At 34.2% G+C, this 13,476-nt stretch overlaps 1 long non-coding RNA gene across 2 annotated transcripts in view; it reads right to left on the reverse strand.

Moving 5' to 3' along the window:
- Window positions 1-12,121, reverse strand: part of LOC107877070 — an 18,452-nt gene extending 6,331 nt beyond the window's left edge. The window contains exons 1-5 of one of the 2 annotated variants that reach the window (XR_001676136.2): window positions 11,408-12,121; window positions 11,115-11,179; window positions 10,275-10,333; window positions 4,577-4,635; window positions 4,119-4,416 (exon numbers count right to left, since the gene is read on the reverse strand). This is a non-coding gene — a long non-coding RNA (uncharacterized LOC107877070). Of the gene's footprint in view, window positions 1-4,118; window positions 4,417-4,576; window positions 4,636-10,274; window positions 10,334-11,114; window positions 11,180-11,407 lie in introns of those variants that run through there. The other variant, XR_001676137.2, reaches the window with a different exon arrangement.
- Between the last annotated feature and the right edge of the window lie 1,355 nt (window positions 12,122-13,476).

Below are 13,476 nucleotides of genomic sequence, written 5' to 3' on the forward strand. Positions count from 1 at the left end.
ATATATATTGTTGAATTATTTTAAGGTGGATTTTCTAAAGTTCTGAGCTAAGTAAGGGAGTAGTATTTAGCAACGAGTTGGGCCTGATTTCGAGGTCTCATGCCCCAGAACTATGTGCCCCCGTAGGTTCTTGATATACCCCAAGTGGGTTAAGATAGTGATCACTAAAGTTAAGGTTTTATCTGATGGCAGGGATAGAACAGCTCTCCCCAATGTGGGTAAGACGTTGGACTCCATGCAGCTCACATGGTTTATGTTGGTTAAGAGAAACTCCCTAAGTTTCTAAAGTTCTCTAAGTTCTAAAGTCTTTCAAGTTTCAAAGAGTTTTAGTCTTAAAGTTACAAAGTTTTGAAAGTATAAGTGTTTTGAAAGCTATGGTCCCAATGATTTCAAGTGTCCTGATAATTTGAGGTTTTAAGTAAAAGCAAGATGATTTATGAGTCTTGTGGCATATATTTATTTCAAGCTATGTGAGTATGTTTTACACCATGCACGTTTTCTATAAAAACTTATGATATTGATTATTTTAATTACACTCATATGTTCAGTATATTCCCAAAGTACTGACCCACATATTTTATCTCTGTGCCATATATTCTCATAATGTAGGTTCAGGTGCTCAGTCCTAGCCTCACCAGTGATCCTTTCGAGCACTCCTATCTATATATCAGCTGTGGTGAGTCCTCATATTTCGGGGACCGGTTATTCTCAGAATTCCAGTTTTATTTAGTAGATGTTTAATTCTTGTCAGTTGAGTACGAGTCAATTGGGGACCTGTCCCAATGGCTCTCTAGTTTGGAGTAGTAGAGGTTTGTCAGACTAGTCATCAGATTATCAGCACTTTGAGATTTTCTTTGAGTTGTAGTTTGTTCAGACCAAGTATTTCATTCATATTTCTCATTTTATGATGTCACATTGTTGAGTTCATGTATTTTATCTCTAAGTAAGCTAATATATGAAGTAGAAGGTTCAAAGGGTTAGCTGGGGGTTACTTGTAGACTTAAGCGTCGTGTGACGTTCTGGAACTCGGTTGCGGGGTGTTACAAACATATAGATGTTAAGCATAATTTTATTAGAGATCATGTTTTAAAAGGTGATATTGAATTGTCATTTGTTAGTAATGATTTTTAATCAACGGACATTTTCACTAAACCTTTGCTGGAAGAAAGATTCTGTTCTCATAGAAAATATCTTTTCATAATTGGAAAACCTTTTTGAAAAATATTTTTTCATATATGCTAAAGTTCTTGTGTGTAAAGATGGCTCTTCATTAATATTGATTTGATTGATGTACAAGTGCCTTGATTTTCTTTCCTTTCCCACTACTTGCACTAGGTTTTATGTAAGGTAATTATGGTATCTGTCCGATCTCTAAGGTGAATTTTCATTCATCCCTTCCATTGATTCACTTCTCAGCCTCTCTATAGATTTGATACCCTTTTTTTCTCCATATTTATATTATTTCTCTCTCTTAACATTATGGCTAAGGGTTTTAATATATCTATTCTAGGCAACAGAAAAAGCTCTCAGTCAAAGAAAAAGGGAAAGTCTTCTCCCTGTTCCCTCTCAAACTTTTTTTATCAAAATCTTGCTCAAGCCTCTTTTTATTTCTCTCGCTTTGGTAAGCGTCCCCTTATCCCTAATGACTTCAAGAGTTCTAAAAAGAAAGTTAAATTTGATTTCGACAGTTTTCTAAACATCAAAATTGATTTTTGAAGACCTGCGAACGAAACTCTTTTTCACTCTATGAAGGGATTATCTCTTGTTCATGGTAGGATTGTTGATTTAGGCATTCTTGAATCTCCACATTGTACCTTGAAATCTTTGTTCCAATTCCAAGGTTGGGGAAACATCTTTGCTTCCACTACTAAGCTTGTTTTTGAGCCCCTTGTTCATTTGTTTATACTAATTTGTGTTATATCAGATCTTGTGAGTTTGGAAACCTTGTAATGGGGAAATATATATTTCTTGACTATGCTATGTTTAATTCTATCAATGATATAAACTGTTCTAGATTTACTACCTCCTTTAAAAATCCTTGGCAGTGTGACTTGGATGTATAGTTTGAAGATTCTAAGCATACTATTGCTTTTGGATAACTGTGACTCTCTTCCTTCTGCTCTTGGTCCCAAATATTTCATTTTTAAAGTTTATGTAATTGCTCACATTGTTGCTACCACTCTACTTCCTCAATTAGGGTCTCTCTCCACTCTTTCTCAGCGTGATACTTTACTCACTTTTTGCATTGCAACTCAGCGTAAAATTTATCTTTCATCCTTTTTTCTCAATTACATGATTGAGACTTCTCTTGATCCTTCAAGTCTTTCGTATGGGCTGATCATTACCCAAATTTTAGAAGCCTGTGATGTACCTCTTAGTGTTTTCCCCTCTATCTCTGTTAAATAATGCTATAATGCCACTATCTTTGCCAGTATGGGTTATGTTTTAGTTGATGATGTTTGGGTTTGAAAATCTGAAAGTTTCTCTATTGGGACTCCTTGCACTCCTTTCCTCCTCCTCATTTTTTTGGTACTGTATCTGCGGATGTAGAGCTGCACTTATTGGAAATTGACTATAAACTTGACACCATGAAAAATCTCTTGCTTGCTACTCACTTTCAACTAGATAAAATCAAGGATAAAATAAAGAGACTGGAACGGATATTAGTCGTCTTCATGTCAAGATGGATCAAGTCATCAAGAAGGCAGCAAAACTTGCAGCTAAGATTCAAGCTATAATTGATACTCTCTCTACCACTATTGTAACTCAGTTCACTAACCTAAAGGACGTCACAACTTAGACCCTGTCTTACTTCTTATCATGTCATCCTACTGCTACTAATTGATATTTATGAATAATGTCTTGATTTTCTTTTTTGGGTTGTAAATGGCCATAAGCCCATAAATACTTTTACTTTGTTATGATGATAAGTGTTTCCTAGTTTAATCTGTCTACATTTCTTCCTTTTGATTGATGCCAAAGGGGGAGAATATTATGCAATCTATCTATGGAGGGGGAATCTCATAAAATACTCACTCATTTATGGGGAGCAAATGCCAACGACTCAGGGAAGGCTAACAGGGAAGTTCTCCGCTTATTTGATTGTTGGCATCCATCATAAAGGGGGTGATTGATAATGTTAAATTTTGATGAATGATTGGTTTGCAAAAATTTAGGAAAAAGGAAAAATAGACAAATCCTCAATAACGCTCAAAACGAAAGAAAGTACCTCAGAAGATATTCCATGAAAGGAAGAAGATTGCTGCATTTAATGGATCGCTCAAATCATGGGATCCCACGTCTCTTTTCTTTGTCTAGATTTTACTTAGTGAGATTTTCCATTTAGTCTTTACTTATTCTTGGAAATTTAATATTCATTATTCATTTTCCTAAGAAGAAAAATCTTTTTTGTTTCCTTCTATATCTAGCTTCCAATGACTAATAGTAGTCCAATCACTACTATATAAATATTGGAAGATAAAGGAAGGGACATACTTTTATCTCTACCTTCTCTAGTTCTTTACTCTACTTTATTCAAAGATTGTATTTCTTGAAGTTTACTGTGTATTAAAAAAGAGAGAAGAGAAACACATTGTTGGTGAGACATTGTATCAAAGTGAAAAAGAAATAAAAAGAGGGTGACTCATAGCCAAAAAGCTAGACTTAATCAAAGTTCTTTGATTTCAATTATGAAAAAATAGTAGAATCTCTTGCAACCCAAGAGGACTGGAGTAAAACTTATTAGAGGTCCCAATCAATTAGACCTTTTAGAGGTCCCCTCTTACTACTTTTAAAAAGAACTCCAGCATGATGTGTAGGAGTTCAACACTTTATAAATGAAACTACAGAATGAAATGTTGGTGTTTGAAAATTTCTTGCATCTTCAAATGTACAGTTCAAATCCTGGAATTGGAATATTTAGCAATTCAAACTCGTGTAACAATTCATGGAATTTGAATTATCTTTTTTCTTGTAATCTAAGATTGTCGTAGAGTTTTTTTATAGTGGAACACCTTCAAAAACTCTCTCACCACTGTTACACACTTTAGTTAGGAAGTCTCAACACTAGTATCTCAAGTACAGGCCAAATAGGTAAGACTCCCCTTCTCAACCAACTGTTGAACTTTAAGAAATGAAATAACTTTATTCAGATAGTGGTTAATAGTACGCTTCCACAACAATCTATGAATGCATGTGGCATGACCCAAAAAGGATCATGACCGACGCTAAGGAGGCTAGGACTCCAAAGCAAGCCTCATCAGAATTATACAAAAAAAAATTGGGTAGAGTTTCCTCTATTTTTGGGCATATCAAGAAAATTTCCAGTCTCAATTCAACAACACCACAACCAACACAATCCACCACAAACGATCGACAAGTCACCAACACCACCAAATAGTAAAATGAAATCCATCTCTGAAACATGAGAGAAAGTTCAATACTTCACAAGTCCAAAATAACGAAAGAATATTCAAAAATCTAAAAAAATGACTATGGAGCGACTCTAAGAGTTTTGAAGGAACAGAACATAACAAATAAATAAACTCCTGTCTACGCGAACAAATGCGTGGCTCACCAGGAATATATTATCTCGAAATCTCTAGCTAATGAAATCCTCATCGTTACCTGCATTCTCTGTTAAAATAATAACGGGGAGTGAGACGCAAGCTCAGTGAGTAATAACACTTAACCACAATTATTTTAATGGGGGAAAGTCAAAAAACATCATGAAATAATGTTCTTTCAGAAAACAGTAATAATAAACAGTATCATTTATTTCATGTAAGCAAAATGAATATATAGTTCAGTAATAAACTCCAAAGCATCGTATCATATCAAATATTACATATTTGGGAGGTTTCCAAGAATGAATTATGTAATCACTATGGCATTCTTCATCAAGAATAGTCCATAATAGTGGACCCCTCATAAAGGAGTCGAATATCATATCAGTAGGTCCCTACTCGAGGGAGATTATAAATAGTATGCTAGTTCTACCTTCCCACTAGTGAGGGTTGTAACATTCATCAGTAAATACAAGGTGCAACAGGTCTAACGATCCCGCTGTTAGCCACGGGATTCAAATCAAGGTCTACTCTCATTTATAAATTATTTGTAAACAATAAGATATTCATATGAAAGCATTTTTCAGAATAGTACATATAATTTAAAGATCATATCAAATCATGTCACTTGTAAACTTGAATGAAACACATGTCAAAATACATATTTCTCATGTAAGTGAAGAATATTCACAGTTATAATATTATATCTCAAATAACCATTTTAATATCATATCAAGTAAAGGACTTGCTCCACATGCAAATTCAAAACAATTCATAACTCATTGTTTAATCAAAATCAAGTATAAAATATGCAAGTTAACAAACACAAATTATGGTAAGATTACTACTCACAGTACACATGACGAAATACCAAACTTGTCACCTAGAACGATTCGTATCGCTTTCTTGGATCAAACCTATAATCACATCATATCCATTTTTGTTAATTCTCTTATTTTAGGATAATTTATGATAAAATTAGATTACCCAACCCTCAAAATTTCATGATAACCTTTAATTTCTCAAAATCTATACCCAAAATCACACCTTAATATGCTTAATCTTATCTTTGATAATTAAATTTTACTACCCAAAATAAATTACCTAGACTAAAAATCAAAATAAAGAGGTAGAAAAGGGTTTACCTTAAACCCAATAATAATCTTCGAACAAACCCACTTTCTCTTCTTCCTTGATTTTTTTCCAATTCAAACAAGCTGATTTTTTTTTTACAAAAAAAAAATTGGTCGCTGCTGCTGTGCTTTGCACGTTAGCAAGGCCCTATATGCCTATCCCTTTATTTTTATATTTGGCTTAGGAGCTTGGCCTCTTTCTTTTTCTTTTCCCTTTCCTTTTTCATATGGGTTCTAGCCCATTATCCCAATCCTTTATTAATTTATTTTCCTTTTTCAATTATAATTACCCACTAATGTATGATTTGAGGTATTACATTCTCCCCACCTTAAGAAATTCGGTCCCCGAATTTATGTCAAACGCAAACTTGTAGAATAAAATAGGTGTTAATCCACTTCCATCTCATTTTCGAATTCTCCCGTAGCTTTTCCCATGGTATGATTTCATAAACAACTTCTCTCGATCTTAATTTTTCTTACTTGCCTTTAGACAATAGCCATCGATTCCTCTTCATAGGTTAAGTTCTTAACAAGCTATCTAGTTAATACTTTAAGAATATGAGAGGAGTTCGACAACATGTTTCTAGCAGACATGGAACACTTGATGAGTAAAAGACATACCAAACGATGTTGCTCCTATCCCGTCAAGTACTCCCATATGGTCTTATAAATCTCCAGCTCAAATTACTTTTTTTTTTTTTTCAGATCACTTTGCACCTTTCATAGAGTACTAATAGAAAGATTCCTTCTACAACTATGTTCTCTAAATCCCCTTTCTTCTTATAGATACAAGATCATCGTCTGTATTGAGCTTTAAGAAGTTTGTCAAATTAACTAGTTCTTATCCGAAGCATATATATGTACTTGATTTGGTTCCAATACGTTAGCCTCACTAGCTTAAGACAATCTGATTTGAGAATGGTATCATCTACCGACCTCATACCGAGCCATTTTACTAAAAGACAATATTATAAGGAAACTTGGCACATCCTAAGTACCTTCAAAATACAAAATAAAAACTGTCAGCATCTCTTCAAAGATTCATATAGTCCTTTTTCACCAATACAATTAGTTCACGATACATCTTCATGGGTCTTGGATGTATAGTAGATGTAATCCTCCAGATTAATATGCCTCAACACATCCACGTTTGGTGCCCATAAATGGTTATTTCATTTAAAAAAATATCATCCTATCAATAGTCAAATCCTTTCTTCATTTACTATAACCTCATTTTGGTATTCAAATAATTACTCATCAGGCCATGATTTGTTTTAGCAATAATGACTTGGTCCGAACAGGAAGCAACAATGCCATTATATTTCCCACACCAACTTTACATCTATGTCTTTGAGTCTGTGCAACCCTTTTTTTTGCCAAAAGTCCACTTACATCAGCTATATTAGTCAAAAAGCGCCGCTATTTTCTACTTACTGAATAATCCACAACATTTGTAAAATGATATATAATGTACATTGAGTAGTCCCGCCCATCAATTTAAATAGAAAAATCAAATCTTTCTAGTAGATAATATACCTTAGGCTATTGCGATATGTAATAATCTTATTACTTTCATTGTATAAATGGCTCATCTACATCCTCAAGAGAATATCAACTCAAATTATGAGAGGGATAGTTCTTCTCGTGCTTATTTAGCTTTCTTGAGCATAAGTTATCACAAAACCAGTCTATATGAGAAAAACATTCTAAACTCACCCACTAAGCATCACAGAGCCCATGAATCCGCTATTAGCTGATAATAGGAGTACACTATCGTGGTGGTCAAATATGTTTGGAACTTTTGAAAGATCCTGCTTACAGTCCTCCACCAATTAGACTATGTAACCAATTTTTTTTTTTAACTTGGTCTTACGCTGCTGTTCTAGGTAAGTCCTTCAAGAAAATATCTGGCATAGATTGTCAAGCTCAGGAAATTGTGATTTCTATAAGACTAGTGAGTCTTGTTCATCTCGAAATTATTTATAACTTCTTATATCCACAATGATCCACTCATAGGTACATTTGCAGTCAAGAAGCGGAATTGAGTCTAGCCAAACTCACACTTGAAGAATTTGGCCTACAACTCATGTTCTTGTAATATCTAAAACATTGTCTTGACCTAACCCTCCTTTTATTCCTGGGCATACGAATAAATCAAAATATAATGTACAACATTGGCACCACTCTATCATGAAATTGCTTGAATGTCCTACTTGCTAAATCCGTAAGTGTAATTGGAGCATTGGCCAATTTAAAACATCACAAGGAACTTATAATACATGTACAGGGTTCTGGAGACTTTTCTTCCCTTTTCTTTCTGGAGTGTTTCTCTCTGGTTTTAAGTTGATGATAACAAAATCAAAGATCATTTAAGAAAATAAGAGACCACCTGTAAGTGATCTAACACATCATTACGAAACAATGGCTACTTAGTACATATTGTTAACTTGTTCAATGGTCCACCAATAGTTTCTTTATCTCTCTCAACTTTATAGGTGTCATACTATAGAGAGGTATCAATATAGGCTAGGGGTCAGGGATCAGGTGACAATTTATTACCAAATATACTTCTCGTCTAAGGGATAATTGTGAAAAATCAACAGAAAGTGCATCATCTAATCCGCTCACTACTATCACCTTTCCAGTTAGGTGACCTTACTTATTTAAGAGAGCGTACCATGTCTTTAAACATAGATAGGGATGCATAACATTTTTTTTCTTCATGGGTCGTTAATTCGTCATCCAAAGATATAACATAACCCGTCTCTGTAACTCCCTTTCACTTCTTCTTTAAAATAAAAATGGGATCATTAGGTTATTTCAACCATTATTTATTCTCTCCAAACAATTGAAAGTGCCTTGGGAAGCAGATAACTCATCCACATCCCGCAACATGTCCAAATTAATCATATAGATACCACCTGATCGGTTGTGGTGTCACTTCCCCCAACTTGAGTCTAACAAGCATTATATACATATCCAGTAAAAAGTTCCACGGAAGTAGCAACCAATAAAGTATAGCCCAGTGACTTAGTGTTCATAATTTCCTACTCTTGAACTTGCACTAAAGTTCCATAGAAAGTTTTGCCCTCTTGGATTAATACTCGATTGCCCTGTTCTCACGTTACATAGTTCCAATCCTAAAAAAATATTAACCACTTCAAGTAGATTAAAAGTATTCATATATGGAGATATTCAAAGGGCTAACCAACCCTCCAGCAAACCTAAAATACTTCATAAAAAAAGAAGGAAGCATATCTAGCCTGTCCAAAATTTGGGGCCAAACCTCACTTTAATCCATCAGCTGCACAATTTCTGAAACTTCCCAATCCAGTTACATAATTTCAACTATCAAGAAAGAGCCTATCAATAAGTAGCTTACAAACCGTCTCAAGTCAGTGCTATTGCTCAGGTTGAAATTCCTTATAATACGATATCATATCAAGTATTTGATCATATCCTCCAGTACGTAAGTTAACTCCACGGATCTCTCACTAAAACATCCAACAACTTGAAAACTCTTTAAGTATTTTATCAAACATCTGGGAACCTTGAACTTATCAAAATGGATTAACTTGATGCTATCAGGTTATTAGTACTGTCAAGAATACATCATTTCTAGACAAATTCAAGTTTTGTAGGTGTCTAAAGCTGGTTTTGGCCTTATCTTGTTGCCAAAGTCTTATCTTGTGTCCATTAATCTCTGTGGTTCATTACAGAAAGGTAAGTGTTTTAACAGTAACACACTCATGTTGCTACTATAGTGGCAGAGATGAATTCTTTCCATAAAGAAGATATATTACATCTCACATAGGTATATAAGGAAACCCTTCGTAGTGGCATTAGAACCACTTTCTTGGAATTTTCAGCTACTTTTGTTTGTTTCTTTTAATTGGATATGACTAGTGTTTACCAAGGTGGCCCTTGATGCCTTCAGAACCTTTGGATTCTACTTGTTAGTGTAAGATCGAGTTCAAGACATGTAATAGAAAGACCAGTAATGCTAAATTCATCTAGTGAACCCTATTCGTCACACATGTAAGAAAGAATAAGAAAGAAAGACAGGCACATCCTATCACTCTCTCGCAGAATCACTATTATAGAAATGATCGACAATATAACTATAATTGAGATTCTACTAATATCGTGTGCTACATAGTCACAAAATTAACCTAGGCCCTGATACTAACTTTGTCACGATCCAAAATAAGATCATGACCGGTGGTGCTAAGGAGGTTAGGACTCCAAAGCAAGTCTCATAAAAATTCTACAAAAAAAAATAAAGTAGAGTTTCCTCTGTTTTTGGGCCTATCAAGAAAATTTATTGTCTTAATTCAATAGCACCACAACCAACACAATCCACCACAAATGATCGACAAATCACCAACACCACCAATAGTAACATGAAATTCATCTCCAAAACATGAGAGAAAGTTCAATACTTCACAAGTCCAAAATAACGAAAAAATACTCAAAAATCTGAAAACATGACTATGAAGCGACTCTAAGAGTTTTGAAAGAACAGAACATAACCAATAAATAAACTTCTGCCCACGCAAATAAATGTGGGGCTCACCAGGAATATGCTACCTTGAGATTTCTAGCTAACGAAATTCTCACCGTCACCTGCGTTCTCTGTTAAAATAATAGCGGGGAATGAGACACTAGCTCAGTGAGTAATAATACTTAACCACAACCATTTTAATGGGGACAAGTCATAAAACATCATGAAATAATGTTCTTTCAGAAAATAGTAATAATAAACAGTATCATTTGTTTGATGCAAGCGAAGTGAACCAATAGTTCAGTAATAAACTCAAAAAACGTTGTATCATATCAAATATTACATATTTGGGAGGTTTTCAAGAATGAATCATGTAATCAGTGTGGCATTCTTCATAAAGAATTGTCCATAATAGTGGACCCCTCATAAAGAAGTCAAATATCATATCAGTAGGTCCCTACTCGAGGGAGATTGGTAACAGTATGCTAGTTCTACCTTCCCACTAGCGAGAGTTGTAACATTCATCAGTAACTACAAGGTGCAATAGGTCTAACAATCCCCCTATTAGCAACGGGATTCAAATCAAGGTCTACTTCCATTTAAAAATTCTTTGTAAACAATATGATATTCATATGAAAGCATTGTTCAGAATAGTACATATCATTTAAAGTTCATATCAAATCATGTTACTTGTAAACTTGAATGAAACATGTCAAAATACATATTTCTCATGTAAGTGAAGAATATTCACAATAATAATATCATATCTCAAATAACCATTTCAATATCATATCAAGTAAAGGACTTGCCCCACATGCAAATTTAAAACAATTCATAACTCATTGTTTCATCAAAAATAAGTATAAAATATGTAAGTTAACAAACACAAATTATGGTAAGATTACTACTCACAGTACATGTGACGAAATACCAAACTTGTCACCTAGAACGATTCGCATCGCTTTCTTGGATAAAACCTATAATCACATCATATCCATTCTTGTTAATTCTCTTATTTTAGGATAATTCATGATAAAATTAGACTACTCAACCCTCAAGGTTTCATGATAACTTTCAATTTCTCAAACTCCATATCCAAAATCACACCTTAATATACTTAATCTCGTCTTTGATAATTAAATTTTACTACCTAAAATAAATTATCTAGACTAGAAATCAAAATAAAGAGGTAGAAAAGAATTTACCTTACACTCGATAACAATCACCGAACAAACCCACTTTTTCTTCTTCCTTGATTTTTTTTGCCAATTCAAACTAGCTGATTTTTAAAAAAGAAAAAATTTGGTCGCTGCTTCTGTGCGTTGCACGTTAAAGGTAGCCTGCTGCCTTATGCAGCAAAAGGGCAAGGCCCTATATACCTATACCTTTATTTTTATATTTGGCTAAGGAGCGTGGCCTATTTCTTTTACTTTTCCCTTTCCATTTTAAAATGGGTTTTAGCCCATTTTTCCAATCTTTTATTTATTTATTTTCCTTTTTCAATTATAATTACCCACTAATTTATGATTTGGGGTATTACAGTATGGCAAGGCTAAGTTTCAATCTTAACAGCAGATGACTAGAGATGTCACTAGATAGTGAGTCTGGCAACCTTATTGGTAAAGGTAGGTGCTCTTGTTTACCCAACATTTGAAGTTGATGCTGAAAAAAAGAAGTGATTTAATTACAAGATTGGTACTCTTCGTTAGCTGCAAGTAGGGGTGACTTGGACGGGCATATAAAGTAGGTGGAAGATGGGTAGAAGGAAGACCTAATGATGGCACTGGCCTTACACCAACCCAGCTCGCTTCTGATTATAATCATAGACAAGTTGTGACCCATTCCATAAGGGTATTAATGTCAGTGTTCCTATGTAGCCTTGAGTTTGATATTTTTTCATCCAGTGTAATAGACTACTGGTCCATTCTCCAATCACTGTAAATCTGAAGAAAAACGTTTAAACATCGCAATCTAGTGAAGATTTAACGTAGTTGGAGGAAGAAAATCCTCTAAGGCAACTTTCTATTATCAAAGTTTTGCATAATTACTGAAGTTCATCGATACCTACAAGAAGAGCAAAGTTTAATACAAATTGAGATGGCCTCAAGTAAACTACATGAATCAGTTAGTACTTGAGCTAAAACACAACTACATAACTAGTAGAAGGGCATTAAAATCCCCTTCAAATGAGATGGTCATAGTTTTCGGAATGTGCAACCCTCTGCCTCTGTAAAGATTTTGATGGCTGTTTTTTTACCTATAGTTTCAGGAAGATTAACCACCAAAACAAACACTTGAAGTATATAAAAGGGGGAGATCTTATGAACTCTGAGCTGCCTGCATTGTTGTGTTGTTATTGAGTACTGTGCAACCTTTTAGGTGAAAATGGTCAACAATAACAAATTCTATTTTTTTTTTTCCTGAAATTTACAAATAGTATCTCCAATACACATCATAAAGGAAAATTTGAACTCGGACTATGAAAATAGAATGCAGGATAAACCCAAATACCTCACCCATCTCGACATTGATTTTAAGGACAGTACAAAGATGTCTTATCTATAATGAGATTCACCTTCTATACCTCCTAAACTGGAAGTTAAAACACTGGCTAAAATGAGAATTAGTGTAGATCATACCATTCAAGCAATGTGTACCATAACATTCCCTCTTTATCTATATTAAAAAGAGGAAAAAAAACACATTCCACTGTTTTCCATTTGCACCTATACACCTATAAAACAGTGTATCAAATTGCTACGCTTGATCTTTGTAAAGCTCTCCTAACTTTTTGATAGTTAATTGTATACCAAAATGTGAAAGCTCCCTAGTTAATTGTATACGAAAATTTGAAACCTCCCTTGGTCATTTTAAAATATAAAATTCTCCCCATTAGCAGATCTCATCTTCATGCAAATTCAATGTCATTACACTACTAACTTTCCTGTCATTGATTGAAAAGCTTTTTAGGCTTTGGGTTCTTAGATCAATGATTCTTTCATCTCAAAGGCTCGCATAGCGTGAGTTTCTGTTTCTTTAAATCTAGTTTAATTCTTTGTACAACATATTCTTTTGCAGATTAGAGTTGAAGGCGTAAGAGAAAATAAGACTTGTCCATTTGCTGTCGTACTGGAGATAATTAACTTGTGAATTCAAATATACATGCAGTTTCCTTTTACTATGTTTCAACCTGTATCGATTGTTCTTTTTGTTTTATTTCTAAAGGTTTCTCTAGGTGCCCCATCCCTTTATATGGTAGATGTTCGAAAAGCTG

Source organism: Capsicum annuum, chromosome 7 (genome assembly GCF_002878395.1).
Source record: "Capsicum annuum cultivar UCD-10X-F1 chromosome 7, UCD10Xv1.1, whole genome shotgun sequence".
NCBI lineage: Eukaryota > Viridiplantae > Streptophyta > Magnoliopsida > Solanales > Solanaceae > Capsicum > Capsicum annuum.